This window comes from Castor canadensis, chromosome 5 (genome assembly GCF_047511655.1).
Source record: "Castor canadensis chromosome 5, mCasCan1.hap1v2, whole genome shotgun sequence".
In the NCBI taxonomy this organism is placed as follows: Eukaryota; Metazoa; Chordata; class Mammalia; order Rodentia; family Castoridae; genus Castor; species Castor canadensis.
The window spans coordinates 95,798,567-95,821,184 of record NC_133390.1 but is presented as its reverse complement, the minus strand read 5'-3'; the positions used below and the strand labels follow the sequence as shown (position 1 = coordinate 95,821,184).

General features: G+C 38.5%; 1 protein-coding gene across 5 annotated transcripts in view; it reads left to right on the top strand.

The window, feature by feature from the left end:
• The first annotated feature begins 6,368 nt into the window (after positions 1–6,368).
• Nlgn1 (neuroligin 1) overlaps positions 6,369–22,618 on the top strand; it is an 841,293-nt gene continuing 825,043 nt past the window's right edge. For 4 of the 5 annotated variants that reach the window (XM_074073745.1, XM_074073747.1, XM_074073749.1 and 1 more), the window contains exon 1: positions 8,586–8,792. The gene's annotated coding sequence lies outside the window, so the exon portion shown is untranslated. Of the gene's footprint in view, positions 6,989–8,585; positions 8,793–22,618 lie in introns of those variants that run through there. The other variant, XM_074073748.1, reaches the window with a different exon arrangement.

The following is a 22,618-nucleotide window of genomic DNA, read 5'->3' as shown; positions in this document are numbered from 1 at the left end:
CTTTCCTTCTCTGAATTCCTATTGTCTCTTCATGTTGACTTGCATTACTTGTTTCATATTTTGGTTATTTTTGGTCCTTTTTTTTTAACTTTCTAATTCAGAGGTCTTTGAGGGTAGTGGCTCTGCTGTGTGTATCTTCTGAATGTCAATTCAATTACTTAGACAATTCTCTTCAATGAACACTCGGTAGGCACCTAATATTGCTGAAGATGTTAGGTATATCTGGAGTTGCTGACAGGCATTCTGTCCCACATTTGAAGAGGGCTTTCCTGAAAACAGAGCTGAGACAAGATAAGGAGTGAAGAAAAGAAAGAAGAAAAAAGTGACTTCAATTAAACATCTGAAGACAGACATGATAGATTACAGTTTTGCTATTTGAGAGTTTTCTTGTTTTGCTGACTTGGCCTTGAGTTGAGTTTCTGCCAGTTAAATTATAAAGAGCCTAGGTGGTATTGAAAGATAGTCATATTTTTACCATGTAATGGAAGATCATTGAACATTTTGGGAAAGGTAGTAATGTATTACTATTAATTGCTTTTTGTTGTTGTCACTACATAGTTCAGAATCCCCCCAACTCTTTTGTGTACTATTGCAATAATTTCATAACTAGCTTCACTGCCTTTGGTTTTTCCTCTTCTTCCCCAAACTACTCCCCATGCTGCTAGAGACAGATGTTTCTAAAACACAAATATCCTCACACTACTTCTTTGCTCGAAGCTCTCTTTTGACCCTGCCTGAAAGATCAGACTCAAGCTTCATTGTCTGACACACAGATCTTCTCAGTCTCTGGCCCTTTTTACATAAGAACTCATTGTTTTTGCTACTCTCATATCTTCCTCCTATGCTCCAGCTAAACTAAGCTTCTTGACAGTAATGACATTGTGATCCTTGGTGAGCTCATGCCTTTAGGTGTGTTACTCCTCTGCTTAGAATGTCTTTCCCCAGAGAGTTTTTTTCTATGCTGCATCCTATGGTCTAGGTTCAATACTATCTCAGAGATACTGTGCATTGGAAGTGGAAAGGGACAATGTTTCATTGTTCTTTTGATCCTTTAATAAAGCAGTAATAACTACAGATAGGCACTCAAGATTGGCAAGTAAGAGCTCACTAAATTACACTCTCCCATAAACGACATGGATTCGTATGTAAATACAAGCTTCTAGGACTTAAATATGATTGATATATAGAATGAAATACAAAGTTGATGAGCACACACACACACACACACACACACACACACACAAGGAATACTGACTTAAGAACTACATATTATAAATGTGATTTTAGGTTTGATAACTGCCTCTATAAATTTCAAATTTTTAAAATAATTACCATAAAATTTCCAAGCCTTAGAAAAAAATATCACCTAGATACATGGCTTAAAATAGCAAAACTCTGGGAAATGTGGAACCAAAGTCTTATGTAATAAGGGATCTTTGGCTTTATATGAATAAAGTATCTTTGAAAAATGGTGTCATTTCTTTATGAACATATATGCTCATTCTAAACATTATCTCACAAAAGTAAGACACGTCTTATAATTTAATGTATTTCGAGTAAGATATGCATTTAAAAAAAATTATCTTTCAAGAACATCTGAGCAAAATCTTGTGACTTTGTGCTCAATTGTTGACAAAAGACAGAGATGGTCTCTAACACCATGTCCCTGAATTTGTATTCATTCATTTATATATTCACTAATTCATCTATTTATAGAAAACCACAATGAGTAAAGAACACCTCTCAGTGCCTGGCATACAGCAGTTAACAAAACAGACTAAGTCTCTGATTTCATGGCATTTACCTTTCATGGGGAAGGGTAAAAAACGAAATAAATAATTATCACCAGGTTATTAAAGTAGTTTGAAGCAAATATAAGAAGTTAAGGAGAGAAATGGGGAGGAAAATACTATTTTAAGTAGTAAAATTAGGAAAGACTTTTTAAAAAATATGAATGAGGAAGGAGTCTTTGTTATAGCTATCAAGAAGAGAGGGAAGAGACCTGAGCAGAAAGAATGACAAGTACAAGGTTTCTGAGTAAGAGAAAACTTGGTATCTTAAAAACAAGTTAGAACAAAAGATCCAAAAATAGGGGATGTTACTCAGTGGCAGCGTGCTTGTGTGGTATACAGAAGGTCTTGGATTCCTTCCCAACACTACAAAAATAAAAGGGGGGAGGGTAAGAATGCAGAAATAATGATAACACAAAAGATAGGCTGCAGTTACATAATGGGAGGTGCAAATTTGTGCCACTTAGACTGAGAGGAATTTTGAGGTAGTGTTTCTGTGATATAGGTAGGTAAGGAATGATGATTTGCCTAGTTCAACAGAAGAAAACCTTAGAATTGTCCTTGAAGGTCTGTATTATCTTTTTGGGGAAAAAAGTTTAGGAAGAGGTATGGGGGAGAGAAATTTAAGTAAAGATAGGTAGGATTGAAATCACATCATGCTTTGGGATCTCAAATAAGAATTTTATAATTCTCATGATAGGAAATGCTTGTTCAAAGATGACTTCAAATATAATTTGACTTTGTTAGGGCTAGATAAAAGTTGGATGAATTTGGGCATGATATGTAAATTGTGTGGGGCGCAGGGCTAGTATTTACATAGACTAGAGGTGCAGACTACCTGCCTGTGGCCAAATGGATACTGTACACAACTGGCTGTGATTCTAGAAGCCACACTTTATCATATTAGTATTAATAACATCTGTATCTTTCATGCAGGTTGCAGTAAAACAATTCAGGAAGCTGTGCAGGTGGTCCACTTGATAATGCCACAACTCTACTGATTATTAAGCTTTATCATTTATTTTCTTCAAGAAATATGAGCTGTCAGTGGCTCCATACACTCTTTCTTGGAGTATTATTTATATTTAACCCATTTTAAGTAAAATACATGTAATTTATGTGAAAGTTACAGTAAAATTTCATCTGAGCATAAGATTCATGCTTTTTTCTTCCTAAGCCTTTGAAAAAGCAAAAAAAAAAAAAAGTACTAATTTCCTGCTGTGAGTCTTTGGGACTTTTCAAATAATGGGTAATACATTTGCTTTTTCTTTACTTTAGAAGAACATGTTATTTAATTTTCTTTACATATATAATTAGTGGGAGAAAAGCTTACTAAGACTATATACTATTGTATTGAAGTGTCTGAAAATAAAATATAATATTTACTCTCAAGCCTAACTTTCTTTTCCAATATTTTGAATTTCATTACTGGGAAAATAAATTTTAATATTATATTTAGATAATATAAACATATATATACATATATATATGTACAGACTTGATATTTTTACATCTCCAGTGATTTTTCCCTCAATCCCACCCTAAAAGATTGACTTTCTTACCAAAGCTCTTTTGAGGCCATATTTTCAGAAAATTCTGATATTTTTATGTATATTACATTGAAGTCTCCATCCAAATCTACAGATGAATAGATGTGTTTGGGCAAATTTCACAGGGTCTTTATTTGTTTTTGACTTTCCAGAGAGTTCCAATGTTCATTTCAAACAGCACTTGATATGGTGAAAGGCAGCAAGCTTGAACACAACCTAGAAAACCACAGGATTTGCAAGGTGACTTGAATCCAATTCCCTGCATTCTACTGGGGCCTCATCACCTGTTCCTGTGTTAATGTTTTCTCTCTCATCACTCATGTCTAATATGATCCTCTATGCTAACATTAAGTAGTGAAAGGCTGATATTATACCGTAAGAAAAAGAGAAGGCTGTGAGAGCCTAGTGAATCATTCTCAAATCATTATAACGACTTGCAGGTTATGGATACTATGTATTGCAACCAAATGTTACGATCAGTTTTTAACATGAAGTCCCAATGTCCCTACAGATATTGGCCTTTGAATGAGAAGAGAAAATATATCCCATAGGTTCTAAAAACAGAAACACTGAAGAATTAGTTAACTGGTATACTAAGTGGTTTACATAATTTTGGATAAACTTCACAACAATGTTACAAGATCAGTACTATTATTATCTCCATTTTCCAGAGGTGGAATTTTAGATTTAAGAGGATTAAGTAACATGCAACACCCAGTAATAATTTGCCTCTCTGGGACTCATGCAGGCAATCTGATTCTAGAGTTTCAGCTCTTACCTGCATACCAACAAAACAAGAGAAATAGAAAAATACAAAATGTTTTGCTATTAATTGCTTTTGAGATCAAATGACATGGGATGGATTCACTTCCATGAGCGGTTTTTTTGGGAAAGTAGAGAAAAATAAGCATGGGAAGTATTTGACTGTTTGTATGCTGTTTGTATGAGAATTCTTTTAAAATTGTTTTTGACACAGGTATTGATATGTAGTCCAGGCAGTCCTTGAACTTGCAATCCAACAGTCTCAGCCTTCCAAGTAGTAGAATTACAGGCATGGACCACCACACTCTGTCAGTCTTATTTTGTTAAAGTTCTTGAGCTTTTTGTAAGACTGATTCATAAAGCTGAAGTAAATAAAAATAATGAAAAAGCACAATAGAACCTATTGTAAATCAATCTCATATTATAAATACCAAACACTGTATCAGAAATGAGAAATGTTGGTCATTACTTTGAGGCTCTAGTATTTACTTCAGAAGAAGCAGTTTTGCTGCCCACAGGCTTGGAATACACAAAGCATCACATTATGTAGATTACAGTGGACAGCTTTACCTCATCATCACTATTTCTTTTTAAAAGTTTGAGTCTGCAGTTATGATCCTATCTTATATCAAGGTGCCTTAACTGTGTAGTCTCATTAAAGTTGAAAGAGTCAATTAAGTACTTTTATTGATATGAGAATACATACTTGTTCTCAACTTTCTAGGCAATTCAATGGGCTTGAAGGTTTTAGGTTGTTGAAGTGGAAGAACCTGGGCAGGGTAGAGCCGTTTCCAACTGTGTGATACTTGATCTACAATGAACTTCAGTTTTCTTGGAAACAGTATTGAAATCTACAGGATTTGTCAGCATATACCTAAAGATTATTTCCTTCAAAAGGAAAGATAAAATAGACAATTAAAAAATTACATCAGGAAAACATGGTACTGAATTCCTTCTAGTAAAAGAAATGTCATATTTAAAAGTGTTTTAAAAATCCAGTCAGGTATAGTGGAACTTTAGGTTTGTTATTTGTTGTTATTAATTAATGAATGAGTGATATTTCAGGGCAACTGCTTTGTAAGAGTTGGCTAGCTTGAGTATTCCTTTCTTTTGTCTAAGTTTTAGAGTCTAAAGCATACATGAGATCAAGAAACATGAAAAAAAAACCCACCACATTTCTCTAGTTCATGTGTCAACTGATTTCTCACTTGTGGATTTTTCTTTTTTTGGTTAAGATTATTACACGTGGCAATCAATTAATTTAATGGTTCTGTTGGCAGGGCCCTATCCCCCAATTCACAGTTAAACAATTCAGAGAGGCTAGTAGGCGGTGGGTAGGTGTAAACAATGTGCTACAGTGAGTCACACCCGTCACAAAAGCCGGTAACGATTACTATGATGAATTTTTAAAAATCACCTATCCAGCATAAGACGTGGGCGCAGCCAGAGGGGAGGAGGCCAAAGGCAGTGGGGAAGCATTTACTCTACTCCCACCCAATGGGGCCGCAGCCAACGCTTCAATTCAGGGCATACTCTGCCTCTAGCTGAAGGAAACAGAAGGGACTTGGGTGGCAAGGGATCTTTCAAGGGGGAAAAATGAAGAGACACAGTGGAAGGCTGTTGCTTCCAGCTCCGCGATCTCTGTCACCAAGACGAAAACGCCTGGAAGGGGAGCATAATGACGCCGGGAACAGAGAAGCTGACTGCGTGCGAGGCCTCGCGGTTCCGGCGGTGCCAATTCACTCTCAAGCTCCTCGGAGGGGTTTGGTGAACGTCACACTAACGCCCGGGGCCCTGCACCCCTCCTGCCGCCGCGGGCGCTGCGGGCGCTGCTGCGGGCCGAGGCTGTTCCGCTGCCACGGGAGGAGCGAGCCTGGATCCAAGGCGGGAGGGAGGGGGCGGAACTTGTAAAGGGAGGGATCGCCGCCAGCACCACGTCGGCCACCGCCAGACCAGCGCCCCGAAACCCATTCCCACCACCATCACAGCTCCAGCCAGACCCTGGGGAGGGGATGCTGGGCAATAAACCCGGCCGGGAGGAGTAGGCGGGGGAGGGGATCGTGGTTCTGCGCCGGCAGGAGTGGGTCTGGAGGATGGGTCTAGTTTGATTCAGACTCTTGCACCCCGCAACACCACAGAAAGGGCGGGGGAGGGGGGGAGAGAGAGAGAGAGAGGAGAGAAAGAGAGAGAAAGAGAGAGAGGAGAAGAGAGGAGAGGGGAGGTTGCTGTGTGTGCGCGCGTGTGTGTGCGTGTCTACAGGTAGCAGCGGCGGCGGCGGCGGCGGGGATCCAAGCTGGGGACGCGTCTGCAGCCACCTCCCCGCCTAGGATTTTTGGAGGTGATTGCTCACTTAGCTGATGGATCTGTACCCCCGAGAGATCTTATCTTCTCCATTTCCACGCTTCTTAGGCGTCTTCCAGTTTCAAGTGTGTGTTTTGCGTATTTTATTTTAATTTTTTTCCTTCTCCCTTTAAATCTTCTCGGGAATTCTGCATATTGAAGCAGGTGGCTCCTTCCTGGTACGAAATCTTTGGATACATTGGGTCTGCCAAGTTTTGCTCGTCCCTGTCCCCTCCCGCATCTGTGGTGCTCTTCTTTTGGATTTACATGCAGAAAACGTATATATGTTTATGTATCTACCGAATCGTATATAAATACATATACGAGTGCACAAACGCCTGGTTTTCGTCTCTCTTCCCGACAAAGAGCAATGTTTTGGAGCGGATGGATTACGAGAACAGTATTAACATTCTTTTGAGCCTGTTCTTTAAAAAGGGGAGGGGGCGTGAAGAATTGTTTAACATTCGGCCATCGTTTGGCTGCACACTAAGCACCACGAAGTATTTATGGTTGCAGATCAGGTGCAAACGGGGCTTAGAGAGAAAGGTAAGGGAGCTTCCTGCGTCCACTGAGCCCGGCGTTTATTTCAATCCCGGGAATTGCCAAGAACTTCCGACTCCCTGTCTCTCCCTCGCCTTTCCCACCTCCCACCAACCCTGCCCCGTTCTCTCTTCGGTTCGCGCAACCTTTTTTCAATTCCATGAGGTTAAGGGAGGGGGGTGATGGTGCTGCAGGTGTAATCCTCTGTCAGGAGTTTTAATGCGTCTCTTTCTGCCCAGATGAGTAACTGAGTTTCCCAATCCCCCCTTTTAGCGGTTTTTAAGCAATGGATTTTGCCCTTAAAAATAATGCTACCTTGAGAACTGTTTTAAACATCTCTTGGTGCCAACTCCTCACCACTATCCTCCGACGAAAATAAAAGCAATAAAGATAATGAACTTTAATGAACTGGGTGGTTTCTTCAGTACTGGGGTTTATGGAAACTCCCAAATGCTTCTTTTCATTAAAGAAAGAGAGAAACAGAGGGATGGGGGGAACCCTACAAACAAACCGACCTCCGGAGGAGTCTCCAGTGGAGGACATTCAGCTTCCGCTTCTGCAGAAAGCCCGTTCATTTCAGCTGGAGGGTAATTTACCAGAGTTGAGAGGGATGAAGCTAAATCTGGTGTAGGAAAACCTACAGACACTTAATTCCTTTTTTATATCCACCCTTTCCATAAGGGCCAATCCTTGTTTAACTCCGCATTCGGCAGGCACGTTTTCAGACCCGACCTTTTGGGGGAGAGATGGGATCTTCTTTCTCTCTCCCTCTTTTTTTTTTTTTTTTCTTTTCCTTCTCTCCGTCCACCCTCCTTCCCCCTCCGTTGCCAGTGCGTAAATTGGCAGCTTTGCCTCCCCTGCCGGGGAGGGGGGGCGGGGTTCTCTCCCCTCTGCACTCGGGCCCCCTCGGTGCTTTCTTGTGGGGCGCTTTCAGAGCAGATGCATCTGTGGTCCTCCCCGCCCCCGCTCGCCCGGCGACACCCCGGCTCCCTCAGCCGCTCTTCCCCGCGGAGGGCTGACCCTCTCATCCCACGTACCGGCCTGCAAGCTGCGGGCGGGGGGCGCCCGGTGTGCGTCGAGGACCCGGCGGCTGCGCCGAGAGCGCGCCGCGCGGCTGAGCCGGCGTGGGGAGGCGCGGCTGGAAAGGAGAGCCGGAGTGGGTGGGAAGAGACCGGGAGAGCCCGTGGGAGCGGGAGAGAGAGACCCGGAGAGACGCGAGCAGAGAGAGCAGGCGAGCGAGCGAGGGACGCGCGCACTGCCCAAGCGCGGGCGGACGAGTGTAGTCGTCTCCACATCCTTAGAGCGGCGCCCCAGTCACTGCAGCTTTTCACCCGAGAGCTGTGCCCAGGGACCGCCTGGACCACGAGCAGGGCAATCGGCCGAGAGGCACCAAAGAGATACAGACCAGAGTCCGAGAGCGCGGGGAGGGCTGGCTGGCGAAAGCCCGAGGCTGAGCAGATGGAGGAACAATGCCTCCCGAAGAAAACCCTTTGCTGAACCTTCGGTGCAGGGAGCGCAGAGGAGCTGCTTTGGCTTCCTGTTCTCTCCAGGCCCTCGGGCGAGTTCTGGGGTTCGTTCCACCTCTTAGTTTGACAGGAATAAGAAAGTTGCTCTTCTTCCTCACAACGTTTTCTGCGAAGTGGTTTTCTGATCTGCGTGGTTCAAGTCAAGATGTCACTTTCTAGATCCCCCGCCAGGAGCAACTAATATATTATGCATTATTGGGCAATAAACGCTCCTGGGAAGAGAAGGTAGTTCAAACATTTAAACCGTTCTTCACTGACTCCTGCCCGCCTCAGCACAATGCCTTGTGAGTAGAAATGGAAAAAAGAAAAAAAAAAAAACACATCTGCAGTGAATTTAAAATTATTTACATTGAGATTTGGAGTCGAGAATAATTTATTCCAGAAGAGGTTGTTATAGCGTGTTATATAGAAATGAGGGGAATTATGTGTCCCACATTTTGTTTCACTTGTGATTATCACAATTATCAGCTAGCTCCATAAAGGTATTATTTCTTCTTGGATTTTCAGGACCATAGTGATACATGTAGGTCTTGGGATATGTGAATTTAGATAGTTAACTGTGTGTGTATCACTCTGCATTCTCATAACTAGTTGATATAATAACTTCCCCTATTTTTATACTAAAACTATAGTGGACTTTTTTTCTTAAATAGTGTTCTTATGCTGTATGTAAGATTACAATGTCTTACTGCAGTCCTCAAAAACTAATTGTACTCAACTGTCAGAAGGATCATAGACATAAAAACACCACTGAGAAAAGGTGTGCGTATCTACGTTTGAGTGCAAACCCTATAAAATGTCTCAGTAATATGACCAGCCATTGTAACCTAGCAGAATACCAGTTTTTTTTAATGAGTTCAGAAGCAAGGGCCATGCATGTGTTTAAAATATTAAAAGTAAAGTACGAAAACATTAAGTTTACCGTGCCCTTGGCAAAGAATGAATCTAAGTCTACTTGTACTGCCTAGTGATTGAGTGATTAGCAGAGAAAGTAGAAGTTAATCATTACTCAGACCTTCTGATTACATGGTTTGATTAAAAGAAGTAACTGTTTTCTGTAAGCCTGCTGTTCTACAGTTAGTCTTTCCAATCCTCTTAGCATAAACAGAAACCCAGGGAATCAGTCTTTCAGCAGATTGTGCCATAGTTCCTGGGGTGAGGGGTAAGAAAAGCCTCTCTAGCGCCCTCCTTCCCATTTCATTCCCTCCCTTCCCTTGCCCTCCCTCCTAAAAAAGTACTTTCTGTCAGTCTTTATTCTCTCAGTGGACTTTAATTTTGGGAAAGTTTCGATTTATATTTAGTTTTCACATTTTCAGATATAACTATTGGAACTGTGTTGAAGTCGAGGGTGGAGTGCACACTAACAGAAGGTAGGCTCCTGTGTCCCTTTGCTCCCTGTGGGAGGTTCTGGAGGCCTTAGGGCCCTGTACATGGCAGGATGATCCCTTAAATTATTCTCTAAAGTCTCTCCAGCTCTGAATTTCTCATATTTTACTCCATGTTTTGTATTTTCACATGGCTATCCTGTGGCAAGATCTACATCTTCCTTTAACTTTCCTTAAAATTAGCTTTTTAGTTTTTTAATAGGATAATGAACTAGCTAGAACTAGAGAATACAGGTAAAAATCTAAGAGTTTAAAAAAAAGTTTCCATGTAAATTTTGATGTTTTGACAACTTTTCATGACAGTAGTAATATAAATGAAGACATGATTGATATATATTTTTCTGGGCTCCCAGGTGTTGAAACCGTTTTTTAAAAAATATTTTTAGCAAAGCATAGCAATGGTTGATCTCTAGAAGTTTTTTGAAAATTTTTTCACTAAGGAATTATTTCACAAATTGCCTAACACAAATACTGTTTTTTGTAAACAAAACCCAGTTGGAATTAACAGAAAGATTAGAAACTGCAACAATTTAACAATATACTTTTCCATGCTTTAAAGTGTTTTTTTCAAGTGAAGTTGGAAGCCTGTTTCCATCCTGTTAGATTACAAATAGGAAGACAAGATTCCTCAGTTATACATTAGTTATTATTTATAAGTGGAATCACCCAAAAGCACCAGACATTTTTTCCACAAAAAGGCAGGTCTGATCTTTCAGCTCCTTTATGGACAATGGCCAATTGTTCTTCATAGCTCCTCTGCCAATGTCCAGAATCTAATGGCATTCAACTGTTTCACAATTTTTACATGAAAATACTCTCCACTTGGCACTCTTCCCAATATATTCTTTCGTCCATTGTAAGACTTTTACTATTTTACCAAATACCATATATGTTAGGCTTCTTTGCTCTGCCTTCGTTAACTTCTCTTCATCATCTCGCTCCCTGCACACACACCAACCAGGACAGGAAAGCATTTTAGTTCCTTAGAGTTCTCTGCCCTCCACTGGCTGCCTGCCTCTGACCTCCCAGCACACCTTATTCATATCAGAAGTAGTCTACCTCTTACATTCCTGATGTTGGCTTTCTTACTGGATGGTGACTTCCCAGAAGTCAGAAATCATACCTTGCTTTTCATCTCAGTCATAATGCTTATCCCCATGTCGGAACAGAATATAGACCATAAACAAATAATACTTGTATTATTTACAAATGTATTTGGCTATGAAGTAACAGACAACCTGACTAATAGTAGATTAAGCAAATGAAGGTTTACATATCTCATATAGTAAGAGGAGAAGACAGTTGCTTAAGCATTTAATCAAGGAGTCAGGCTTCTTCTATCATCTTGGTACTTTATTCTCATGGTCATAAGATTGCTACTGTTCCTCCAAACTCACATGTACTTTCTAGTCCCCCCAAAAGTGGTAGAGACAAAGATAACAGGGTCCTCTAGCCCAGAACTTCAAAGTTTTGGTACTATTGCATTTTGGGCTGGATAAGTGTTTTTCTTTGTTGTGGAGGAGGATCCTATACTTTGTAGAATGATTTGTAGCATGATGCCAGTAATGCACCCCATCCACACTGTCATGACAACCAAAAATGTCTCCAGACATTGCTAAATGTCCCTGAGAGGAAAAACTGGACCAGGTCGAGAACCATTGCTGTAGAGTAGGAAGGAATATTTTCTCTTTCCTATTCCCTCTTTTTTTTTGCATTACAGTAGTAGTTCTGATATCTGTTCTTTATTTAATATATGGTAGAGGACTCTGTAGGGGATTTTAAAAAGGAGGAGGAGGGAGAGGAGCAGGAAAAGGGACCAAGCAAGTCTTCTCTTTGAGTATTGTGCCTTTTGTGTGGTGTGAACATTCTTCCCATAGACTTCCATTCTTGAATTACCTCTAGAACCATGTCAGATGGCCATTCCTAGGTACCTAAAAGGTTGGGACATGCATACCTTAGTGTAGCATTTTGCTACCCCAAAAATAATCTATGGGAAAGAAGGACATGGATTTGGGGTTGAAAACTAGTACTGCTTGCAACTATAATAGAGTGAATGAATATGTAAAATTCATCTATAGACTTCAGAGGAGAAAAGTGAAGACAAGGTAAAGAGCCTTAAAAGATTGTAAATATACTTTTTTTTACATGATAGATGTTGATGAACTAGCCATGGTAATACTTAGAAAATAAGAGGGCAGACTGAAGGCAGCTTCCTCTTCCTAACATTTCCTTTTCAGACCTCATACCCCATCTCCTCCAGTCTATTGACTAAAGCAATAAAGTTTGCTATTCATACTTACAAATTAGATAGTGGTAAATTACGTGGAAAATGTCAAAGTAGATAAAAGTGCAGATCTATAGTTTAATACTTTTTTCTAGTGGTTATATTTAGAAAGTTATCACAGGCTAATGATGGCATTAGGTTCAATCTTGTACAGATACATGAGGCTGGACTAGAGTAACTTTAAGTTAGGTTGCCCAATTATTTTCCTCAGTGTAGGAATAAGTACCCACTGTGGATACCATTATTGGGAACAATTCTACCTTACAAAGATATATCAACATTGCTATGAATGAACAATCATCTTGTCTGATTGATTTCTTTCTTCTTGCCCTTTGATTTTCATTCTCTATAAGTTTGTTGGATGCCAATTTTTGCTCAGTTCTGTATACAGTGTAGAAGTATAGAATATATTTAGAATTTATAAATACAATGTAGAAAAAATATATGATATGGTATTTTTTAGGCAGCTTTTGCCTGGAAGTACTAGATTACCAATTAAGGAGCTGGGGAAGTAGCTAGGTCATAGAGCACTTGCCTAGCATGTGTGAGGTCCTGGGTTCAATCTCCAGCACTGAAATAAAACCAAACCAAAGCAACAACAACAACAGGGTACCCAATTAAAAGCTTTAAGAAATAAGACTTTTGATGTCTCATATAAAATGATTCTGTAGGTGTGCCAATCCAGGTTTGGCTTACCCAGCAGCTCAAGGATGTCAGCTTCATTGTAATTCTCTTGATTCCCCACCTTGGGAACAGATAAACAACATGGCCATCCATCACAGAGCCAAACACCACCTCTTTACACAGCCCCATACAAAGCAAAAATGGAAAAGCAATGGTCTTTCAATGGAAATGTCTCTTTTTATTAAGAAGGAAACTTTTTCCAGGTGCATTTCAGCAGACTTCCCTTATGCCCGGTGGGCAAAACCATGCCACATCCCACTTACCTAATAACTTGGCAAGGAAATGAAACTTTGCATTATCACGGGCATGATCAATCTTGGTTCATTCCTTGGGTGCTGGAGGACAGGTCTATTTTCCTTGTGAGGGATGTGACAATGGCACACTTAAAACTGAGCTCTGTTAAGTGGGAGGAAGGAGGCCAGAACTGTAACTAGGGCAACTAACAGGGTGTTCCACAAGGATTCTGCTTGCTTTTCTCAAGTCTCTTACAATTTAGAATGCCTATATTAAAATCAAATGCACAAAAATAATTAAGTGATCTTTGGATCCATGGATATAAATGATATTCAAGTTGTATGCTTCTGATGTAGAATGCATGTTTTTGTGATAGTGAAGTTTCTTCTTCTTTTTTTGTGATACTGGAGTTTCAACTCAGAGCCTCAGATGAGCTAGGCAAGTGCTTTACCACTTGAGCCATAACCTTGGCCCTCCTTTTTTCTTTAGTTACTTTTTGGATAAAAATCTCACCTTTTTTTTTTTTTTTTGTCTGGGCTGGGGCTGACTTCAGACTGTGATCCTCTTACTATGCCTCCTGTGTAGCGGGAATTACAGGCATGTATCACCATGTCCTACTTGTTTGTTGAGACAGGATCTTGCTAACTTTTTGCCCGGACATAGCATTTACCTCCCAAGTATCTGGGATTATAGGCATGTGCCATCTCTTTCTGAGATGAAGTTTTAAAAATATTATGTGGAGAGTTAGAAAATATTGAAATGTGTTCTGGATAGGAAGATTACAAACACTAAATTATGCTATATTGTATGTATAAATCAAAACCTTACCTTTTCAACTTATATATCTGTATCATGCAATATAAACCTAGTTAAATGAGAGTGTGTTCTCCTTATCAAATAGATCACAATGACCTTATCTATGTTCTTCACTAAACCCTGCCATCATGACTTAGGAAGAGTTTGAGACATGATTAAATTCTTTGGCCAGTTACTCTCATGGAGAAAGACTTGATATCTGCTTAGCCCAAATAAAAATTTCCTCTCTGCTGTTGGTAATGTTTGCTTAAGACCATTGTAAGGTCCAGGGGATGGGTCTAATTTTTAGCGTATGTATCAGTGAGCATCACATTAGATGTTGTAAGTCTTTTTCTTTTTTAAACAAGGAAAGCTTTATTCTGTTCTTTAGCCTGATTTCATGGAAACTCAGAGCCAATATTATGCTTACTTGAAAGAGAGATTTTTATCCATTCCCTTTTAACCCTGTAAATACATTTTTAAACCTTAACTTTGTTTTAAGATTTGATTGTTTTGGAGTTTTTTTTTCTTAAGCTGCTTCAAATTATTTTTGGAAGGGGGAATAATATAATAACTACAAGTACATACAAATGGATGCTGTCACTTATCACTCAGTAAATGTTGTTCTCCCAAATGAACATATGTTTGGAAGTTCTATGATGTTATATGCAACAGAATGCTGGATTTATGATATGAGAGGGGCAATGGGTGTGATATGGCACAATAGGTCTTCAGGGAAAGGAGATACCAGTGGTGCTTGATTCACTTTGATGGAACACATGTAGTTTGCTAGCAGGTGAAAACTAAGATGGTATTGGTGGAAGTATAAATTATTTTGGATAAGTTATTTTGCTCTATGATCATGTACCAGTTGTTTTTCAACTTTTTTCCTTCTAGTCTTGGAATTTCAATACCCTCATTCCTACCAAATGACTCTCTCTCCAGTATGACAGAGAATATGCCTTACCACTGGAACTACTATGTGAAAGAACAATGAACTAGGAAAAAACTGGGTTTGATATTTCTCTTTGTTCCAAAGCAAAGTTTGTGATGGATTTTCACTATCTTCTGGGCTTATCTTCTGCATGTTTGAATGTTTTTCGGAGCATATCATCATTCCATTGCTAGTGTTCCATTTCCAGGTTCCCTGCCTAACGCCTAGAGCTGTTAACTCCTTAGCAATTACTTCTGAAGTGAGCTTCTTGCCTCTAAGGGAAGAATCAAACTCAAGATGATAATTAGTCATTCTGTCTGTGGTTAGGGTCAGGAAAAGGAGCTTTTCTTTTTTATTTGAATGGGAAGTGTGATTAAAAGTGGAAGCAGAGTGAGATTGAGTTTCAAATAAATCCATGTGAGTGGGCACTCCTGCATGATGAACATCAGAAGTGTATGTTTTCTAAGCACTGACCTGACCTTCTCTCATCTGGACCTGTGTAGCACTTTGCACCTCCATAAAGCATGCAAAATAATTCTTGTTAATAGCACTGAACCTAAGGTTCTGCAAGTTGCTGAAGTGTTTTCCAAGGGAATGAAATGTTTAGGTATATTTAATATATCAAATAATGTACCAAATTTCATCAAAACTAAGGAGCACTGATTAAAGGATGCATTATTTTCCATATACTCGATGCTTTCCTGCCACTTAGATTTTCCTATGCTGTACTTTTGTGAACAGCAATTTTGGACTTAAATAGATACAGATTTTTTTTATCATATATCATTCTCATGTGGAAAAGTGTAATATTATCAAAATTCTTTGGTTTAAGAATCCAAAAACTTTGGTCCAAGCTTTGTGCTTCATGCCTGTAATCTCAGCTACTTGGGAGGCAGAGGTAGGAGAACTGTGGTCCTAGGCCAGCATAGGCAAAAGTGGAAGAGCATATGTGAAAAACAAACTAAAAGCAAAAGGCTGAAGTGTAAGGCCCTGAGTTTGATCCCAGTATCATCAAAACAAAAAAAAGAAAGAAATTTGAAAAAGGCCATCATATTTAGAATCTGATTCTTCTGAGTCACTTTTGACTTAGAATCATCCATATCCATGTTTTCCCACACAATAGACTCTGTGAGTTGTCATGCACCATTTCTAAAGAAGACTCCATGATTATCCCTAGGATTTCATTCTATGCAGCTGGTACCTCCTGAAAGGTTTGCCGAGATGTTTTATTGATTTTACTAAAATGTGACATTGGGAGATTTTCAGATGACAACCAGGGTTTGTAGTCCTTCCTTGAATTCCCCTAAAATGCTGGGAGTAGTGGTTGTCAGGTCATGTGAAGTGGAACACAAGCAGTTTTCACGTATGTAGTCCAGGATGACCAGATCTTCCCCAATACTTGGCCATATGGAGTTGTAAAACACATCCTAATCTCAAAGATGTTAGTTTTTAAAGAGTGTGTCAGACTCAATGAAATATAGCAACTTTAATGAAGTACATATCCTCATTTTAAAACACGACAATGCAATAATGATATTTAGTTAACCAAGTTACTTAACTAATCTCCAAACATTTGGATAAGAGAGATTACTACATAATTCTTAGGATGATTTGAATCTAATTATGTCTCTTTTACTCCTTATTTATCCTCTAATTATACAATATATAAAATGTAACTAGTTTGGTAGCTAGTTTTCCAATAGGATAAAAAAAAGAGCCTCAGTCAACCAACCAATCAAATAAACAAACAAAAAATACTCCAGGAAGCATGAAACGTGTTTGTAAAGCCAACTCTTCTATCTGTCACATCTTCTAGTTCCTTTCACCTATCTAGGACTTGGTTTTAGCATTTAAAATGCATGATTGAACTAATTAAAATTAAATATGTTTTCTGGCTTTAAAAGCTGTTTGGGGTAAAGATAGTAATAAATATTCATGATGACAATATATTAATTACATCTTTTAAGCTGACATTTTATAAAAGATATAAGAGTGGGGAGATGTCCCTTTAAATTGATAAGCTTATACATATGTTATATAACTTTAATATGCATTGTCTGTTGTATAGTTTTAAGATATTTTGAAGGCTTATCCCTGCAAATGTTCTTTGTTCTTGAAAACAACTGTAAGCAGTGTGAACAGTTCAACAGAAGAGTTAGGTTTAGGAATGTGTCTCCTTAAACATATTGAATTAGAAAGTTTACTGAATAAATCAAAGTCAAATAAAAGATGGAAAAGTGGGAAGAAGCAAGAAGGAATGTATTTTCCATGAAGAACAAAGAGAAGTTACACAAGGAACTAATTATCACTATGTATAAATGTTCTGCTTAAAAAGAGAGTCATCAGTAAAAAGCAAGAGAAAATTGGCAGGTAAAAATGAAGTTTCCCTTTTTAAAAATGTTATCATTACCCAACCACATACCACTGATTTAAAAAAAAAAAAGAATAAAAGGAAGAGGAGTCTAAGGTTAGATCCGTCAGATGCTACTATTTGTGGATATACCTTGACAGTTCTTACTGTGCAGTTCCTCAGACAACAGTGTTTCTTTCCTGTATTGTGTTTTGAAAATTGCCACTGCTTTTAAGTGGCCCAAAATCTCTGCACTTACTTTCTGATGAATTAACAAGCTCTCCAGATGTGTGCCTCACTCCTTTTTCTCATTGTAGCTGCAGTCACCACACAGGAAAACACTGTTGCCTCTTGTCTATCTGCCTTTGCTGAAAAAGTGAGTTGATTTCCAAGCATGAAGAAAACCCTTTTTAATTTTTATTTAAACTAGATATTCTTAAAGTACCCTTTCATTATAATCAAAGTATTAAAAACACACGATACAGATATAATATTGCCTCAGGTGAGTTTTTATTGACTTATTAATTATATTCCTTTACTTTGGCTCATTTTGTCCATAAGGAAGATATTGAAGACACTGGTTTTTAAGATGGGGAGGATTAATTAATTGATTACAGTCAGACCATTAAATAGGGTTTTAAGAGTATGTTCATATTGCAATCACTTTTTTATGACTAAAAAGAAAAAAATCACATGTTTTGACCTTAGGTGATCTATAAAACACATTGTAAAATGGAATAATTAATTTCTAAAAATTTCAATAAATTTTCAATGATCTTTCCAGCTGAAAAGGCAAAAGGTCCATTGCATTTTTTGTTTAACAACTTTAGGCAAACTTCCTTAGTTTAAATGCAACAGAACAGAGAACCAAAGTAAAATGACTTACTTGGTTTCTACAATGGTGGAGCTTAGACTAAACATCCTGATCTTTGTGTAATACTTTTATGCATTAATTTTACAGACAGGACAGTGCAATGCATATTAGCAACAAGTATTTTATATGTAAATTACTATGATTGTATAATTAGTAGAATTTTAGAAGTACAGATAGTAACCACCAGAGCTGATGAAGAAGGGATGGTGTAGTGAAGAAGATGTTCCTTGAAAGAGATTGGGACAGGAATAAATAGAGAAGAGGGAACAAAGCATTGCTCAAATAAAAAAGAAAAAAAAATGAGGATTGAGACACATAACAGAGGCAATTGGCTATTTTAGATTTTTCTGAAAGTAAACACACACCAAGAAATACTCTTGTAGAAAAGAATGGAAGATGCTTATTGAAAAAGCACAACTTATTCTGTGTCCAAGGTTTTGGCTTAGGACCTCTGCAGATTAGAGGTATCATTAAGACATTTATTCTGAGTAAACTGTATGAAGAAAAATTGTACCATATTACTTATAGCAAAAGAAGTTCATTTCAAATACAAAATGAGTTAAATTGTTTAAAATGGAAAAAGGTAACTTTCTGAGCCAATGTCTCTTCCTATAACTGGGTGATACATCATGTTAGATCATTTGTCCTCAAACAAGGGGATTCTTCTTATTACAAGCCTGTCTGGGTATGCTTTTTCTCACCCAAGAAAGTATGAAAAAAAAGATTCTTCCTCCTAAATATGTCTTCTTTCCCATGCTCCTTTTCAAAACATTCCTCCAATTAGCCTTTTTATATTTACTGATTGCAAGTCATTTATAATCAAAATGTTCTGTTTACTTAAAAGAGAGAGGCTGTAGTTGGTGAGAATCTGCCCTTTAGTACCTAAAATGTCACTTAAAAACTGTAACATTTTTAAGGTCTAGGAGGTGCAATGTCAAGTGAGATATGATCTTCTGTTTCTACTAAATTGCACATGAAATCAGCACATCCCTCCTGACTGTCTTTGAATCCACTTTCTGTAAAAGCAAGCAGCTCATTCTGGAAGTCAGTGGCTAGAATAACCAGCACCTGGGGAACAAGGAAGAAATCTGTCAGAAGGGCATGAGATAGTTTCTGTAGAGCTCCATAAACATGGTCATCATTTCTCACGAACAGGTGCGTTATGACCCTGCCAGTCAGAAATACACTGGGAATAGTACAGGTATTCAATTTTCAATGTCATTCCCTCTCCAGTCTTCTCTAAAATACCAAAAAAGCATGAGGCTTTACTGAACAGTTTCACCATGTGGGGCGTGCTCTCTGCCATACACACCTGAGAAGAACAAGACAGTGGGGCAGTGTCACTATAGGGTAGAAGAAAGTGCAACCACAAGAAATGGAATCATTTACCAGAGAAATACAGAGCATATAAAGAGCATTTTAAAAGATGACAATATCCTTTGTTTCTCCTGTTGCACTCAACCTTGTAAAACAGTAGCATGTTCACAAATGTGTATCAGTTGGCTATCCAGCTAACTGATTCTGAATGTCTACTTGAAATTCTAATGCCTCATGAAAAGGATGAGAACAAGCAAGCACCTTTCTTGGGAAATTTATTCATATATATGAATATACTAGATGAGAAAAGGAAAGACACTGGGAAATAGGTTCCTGGCCACCAGGAAAATAAATTCAGTGTCCTTCTATTCTGCTTATCCTCATGAGTATAGTTTCTTAATCCTAATTTCCATGCTTTCTGATCCCCACAAATGGTAAACAACCTTTCTCATGGCCACATTCTTTGTATCTAAACCCAGATCCCTAATCCAAAATTTTCTGTTGCACCTTCAGACTATTGTAAAAGCCTTCTAATTGCAATCACTATCAGCCAACACTCTAGTATGAATAAGTTCCTCTGACTGTTATGCTTATTTCATGAAGCAGGAGATGAGAAGATCAGTTTAAATCAAGACCATTGCCAGTGAGAACAAGCCTGGGTTCATGCCAGATGGTTACTGGAAGGATGCTTTAGGGACCTAGATGGGGCCCAAGAGGCAATCCCTGGAGAAGATGGGAGACTGAGGAATTAGGGCATGAGAAGAGGCTGAAAAAAGTGAGAAAGATTAAGGGAAAACAAACTTGTTTAGCTGTATTATTGAGCTCAATAGTTGGTAGCAGTTGCTAGGTTAGTAATAAAGTGCATGATTCTATGACGTCAACATTCTTTGATTTAAATTTCTGTCTGTAAAATAGAATTAAAAATGCCAACCTTATAGGGCTGTTATGAAATTCAATAAAATAATATATTATAGCACTTTTCCTGGCATATCAAAGTTGTTAAAAATGTTCACATTGCCATGATAAAATTCTGTAGTTATACAAAATTAATTAATTAACTAGTTAACTAGTTAATTAATTAATTAGTTTAGAGACAAGTTCTTGTTATATTGCCCACGCTGGCCTCAAACTATTGGGCTCAAATGATGCTCTTGCCTGAGCCAATTATCATCTGTTCCCTGGACATGAGGTCAGACATGGTGATGGTAGGCACAGTGGAGAAGGTGGAGATAATCCAACACTGTCTAAAATTGTGGTGATTCTCCTTTCTATTTCGCCTGGAGCTTTTGAAGTTAAAATATAGAGTGTTCTATTCTGTTTTGGTGAACGCAGCGAAGATAGGGCTGTTTTTATTTCACCCATACATGGAAAGAGGAATAAAGCACTTAGAAATGGTGAAATTGGCAGCCTTAAAAAAATTTAAGAACTCTGTCAGCATTAGAATGTGAAAACATTTGAGTCACAGGCTTGCTAGGGAATGAGTGTTTAATAGGCGCCTTTGTAAAATCTCTAAACTAGACTGTATCATTTTTCTATACATGCTTAAATCTCTTAATTACAAAGCAACTTTAATTATACATAAACTATGCCTCTTCAATCATGTTTTAATCACACATGAAAAAAATTAAATTTATCCCAAAGTTATTTTTTGCATTTCAATTCTGATTTTTAAACTCTGGCATATTCTGTACCAAAAACTTGCATTAAGCTAATGTTTATGCTTGCACATAATCCCACACTTTCAAGGCAACACTTAAAATATTCAGAAGAGCTTCACAAGAGGGAGCAGTTTAATTCTGTTGTTGACTCAGAGCCATTGTTCTTCACAGTTACAGCTCTGCTGGCATAGGCTACATATGGTCACTTGTTTTCTCAGTGTACAGAGTGATAATGCATTAACATTCTGGCTGGTGGAGGAGGCTGTGCTGTGCTTCAGAGAAATATGTGAGGGAAGATGTGCTGTGTCTTGGGCAGAAAGAAGGACAAGATCAATGTGGGAGAGCCTGCAGGTTGCCTTAGACTAACTATTGTGGTTGATATAGTGGCGACTGACCTAGGAGTCACGTCATTCCCTTTTGGAGGGAAACATTGGCTGTTTATGGAAAGACTCACACTGAAAACATGGTCATAGAGAAGACTATGGACAAGACATGGGGGAGACTTGGCTAGTAACCTCCACCGCTAACATTTAGAGAGGCTGTTCCTGAGATGTCTGTTGTCACTTGGAACAGACTTTTGATCACCCCACTTTTACCCCAGTCATTGCTATGGAAGCTGCGGGTCTGGGAATACTGGGTTGGTGACTGATGGCTGTTTGGAGGTCCATTAGAGGTAATTTCTTAGGGCATTACTATTTTCAACCACAAGAATGGGGTTTGGATCAGGGTTTAGTGAACATGAATTTACTTTTTATCTTGTCATTTGCAAATTAATCTAGTATATATGATGTAAAGAAAAAAGGTCAAGGAAGATCTTTCTAGTCCCCAAATAAAACTAAATAAAAAGAATTCATTCTCATCTAATTTTATTCTGTATAGGATTATATCCCAAGAGGTATTTCTAGTAATGCAAGCCCTGGAAGCTTCTACTTCCCTTTTCCTACTAATCTGTTTTTCTTCTGTTTGTGAATAAAAATACTAATAATAGTGGTAGCACCAGAGGGAGCCACTTACACAGTGTTTTCTCAAGCATCCTCAGAGCTGACAGTAAAGCTTGAAATGCAGAAATGCTAAGATTTTATTGTAGTTTCTGAAAAAGAAGGGCAGGAACACGGATGATATGTGAAACCTGTTAGCAGCAATCCCATATTATGGCACCAGTAGCAACCACTTCATTTCTCCCACTTGAAATTTTTGCAAATGGTAATTGCCTGGCTGTAATCCAGAAAGTAAATCATATTTCAAAATATAAAATTGTATTTGGAGTAAGAGGTATTCTATCTGATTCTGGCATTGTCCCTTTACAGAATACTATTAGCAAGTCTGTATGTTTGAAGCATATACCAGTTTACTGCTTTTGAAATGTAAATGATGATACCAGAAATAAAGATGAAGAATAAAACTCTTTAGATGCACATGCCAGTGCTCAAGTTCTCTCTCTCTCTCTCCTCTTCTGTCTCCTCACTCTCTCTCAGCCTCTCTCTTTTCTCTCTCTCTCACACACGCATACACAGGCACTCACACAGCAGATATACTGTCATGCACATGTATGTGTATACATATGTTTACAGGTGATAGTTTTGTAAACCATTAGA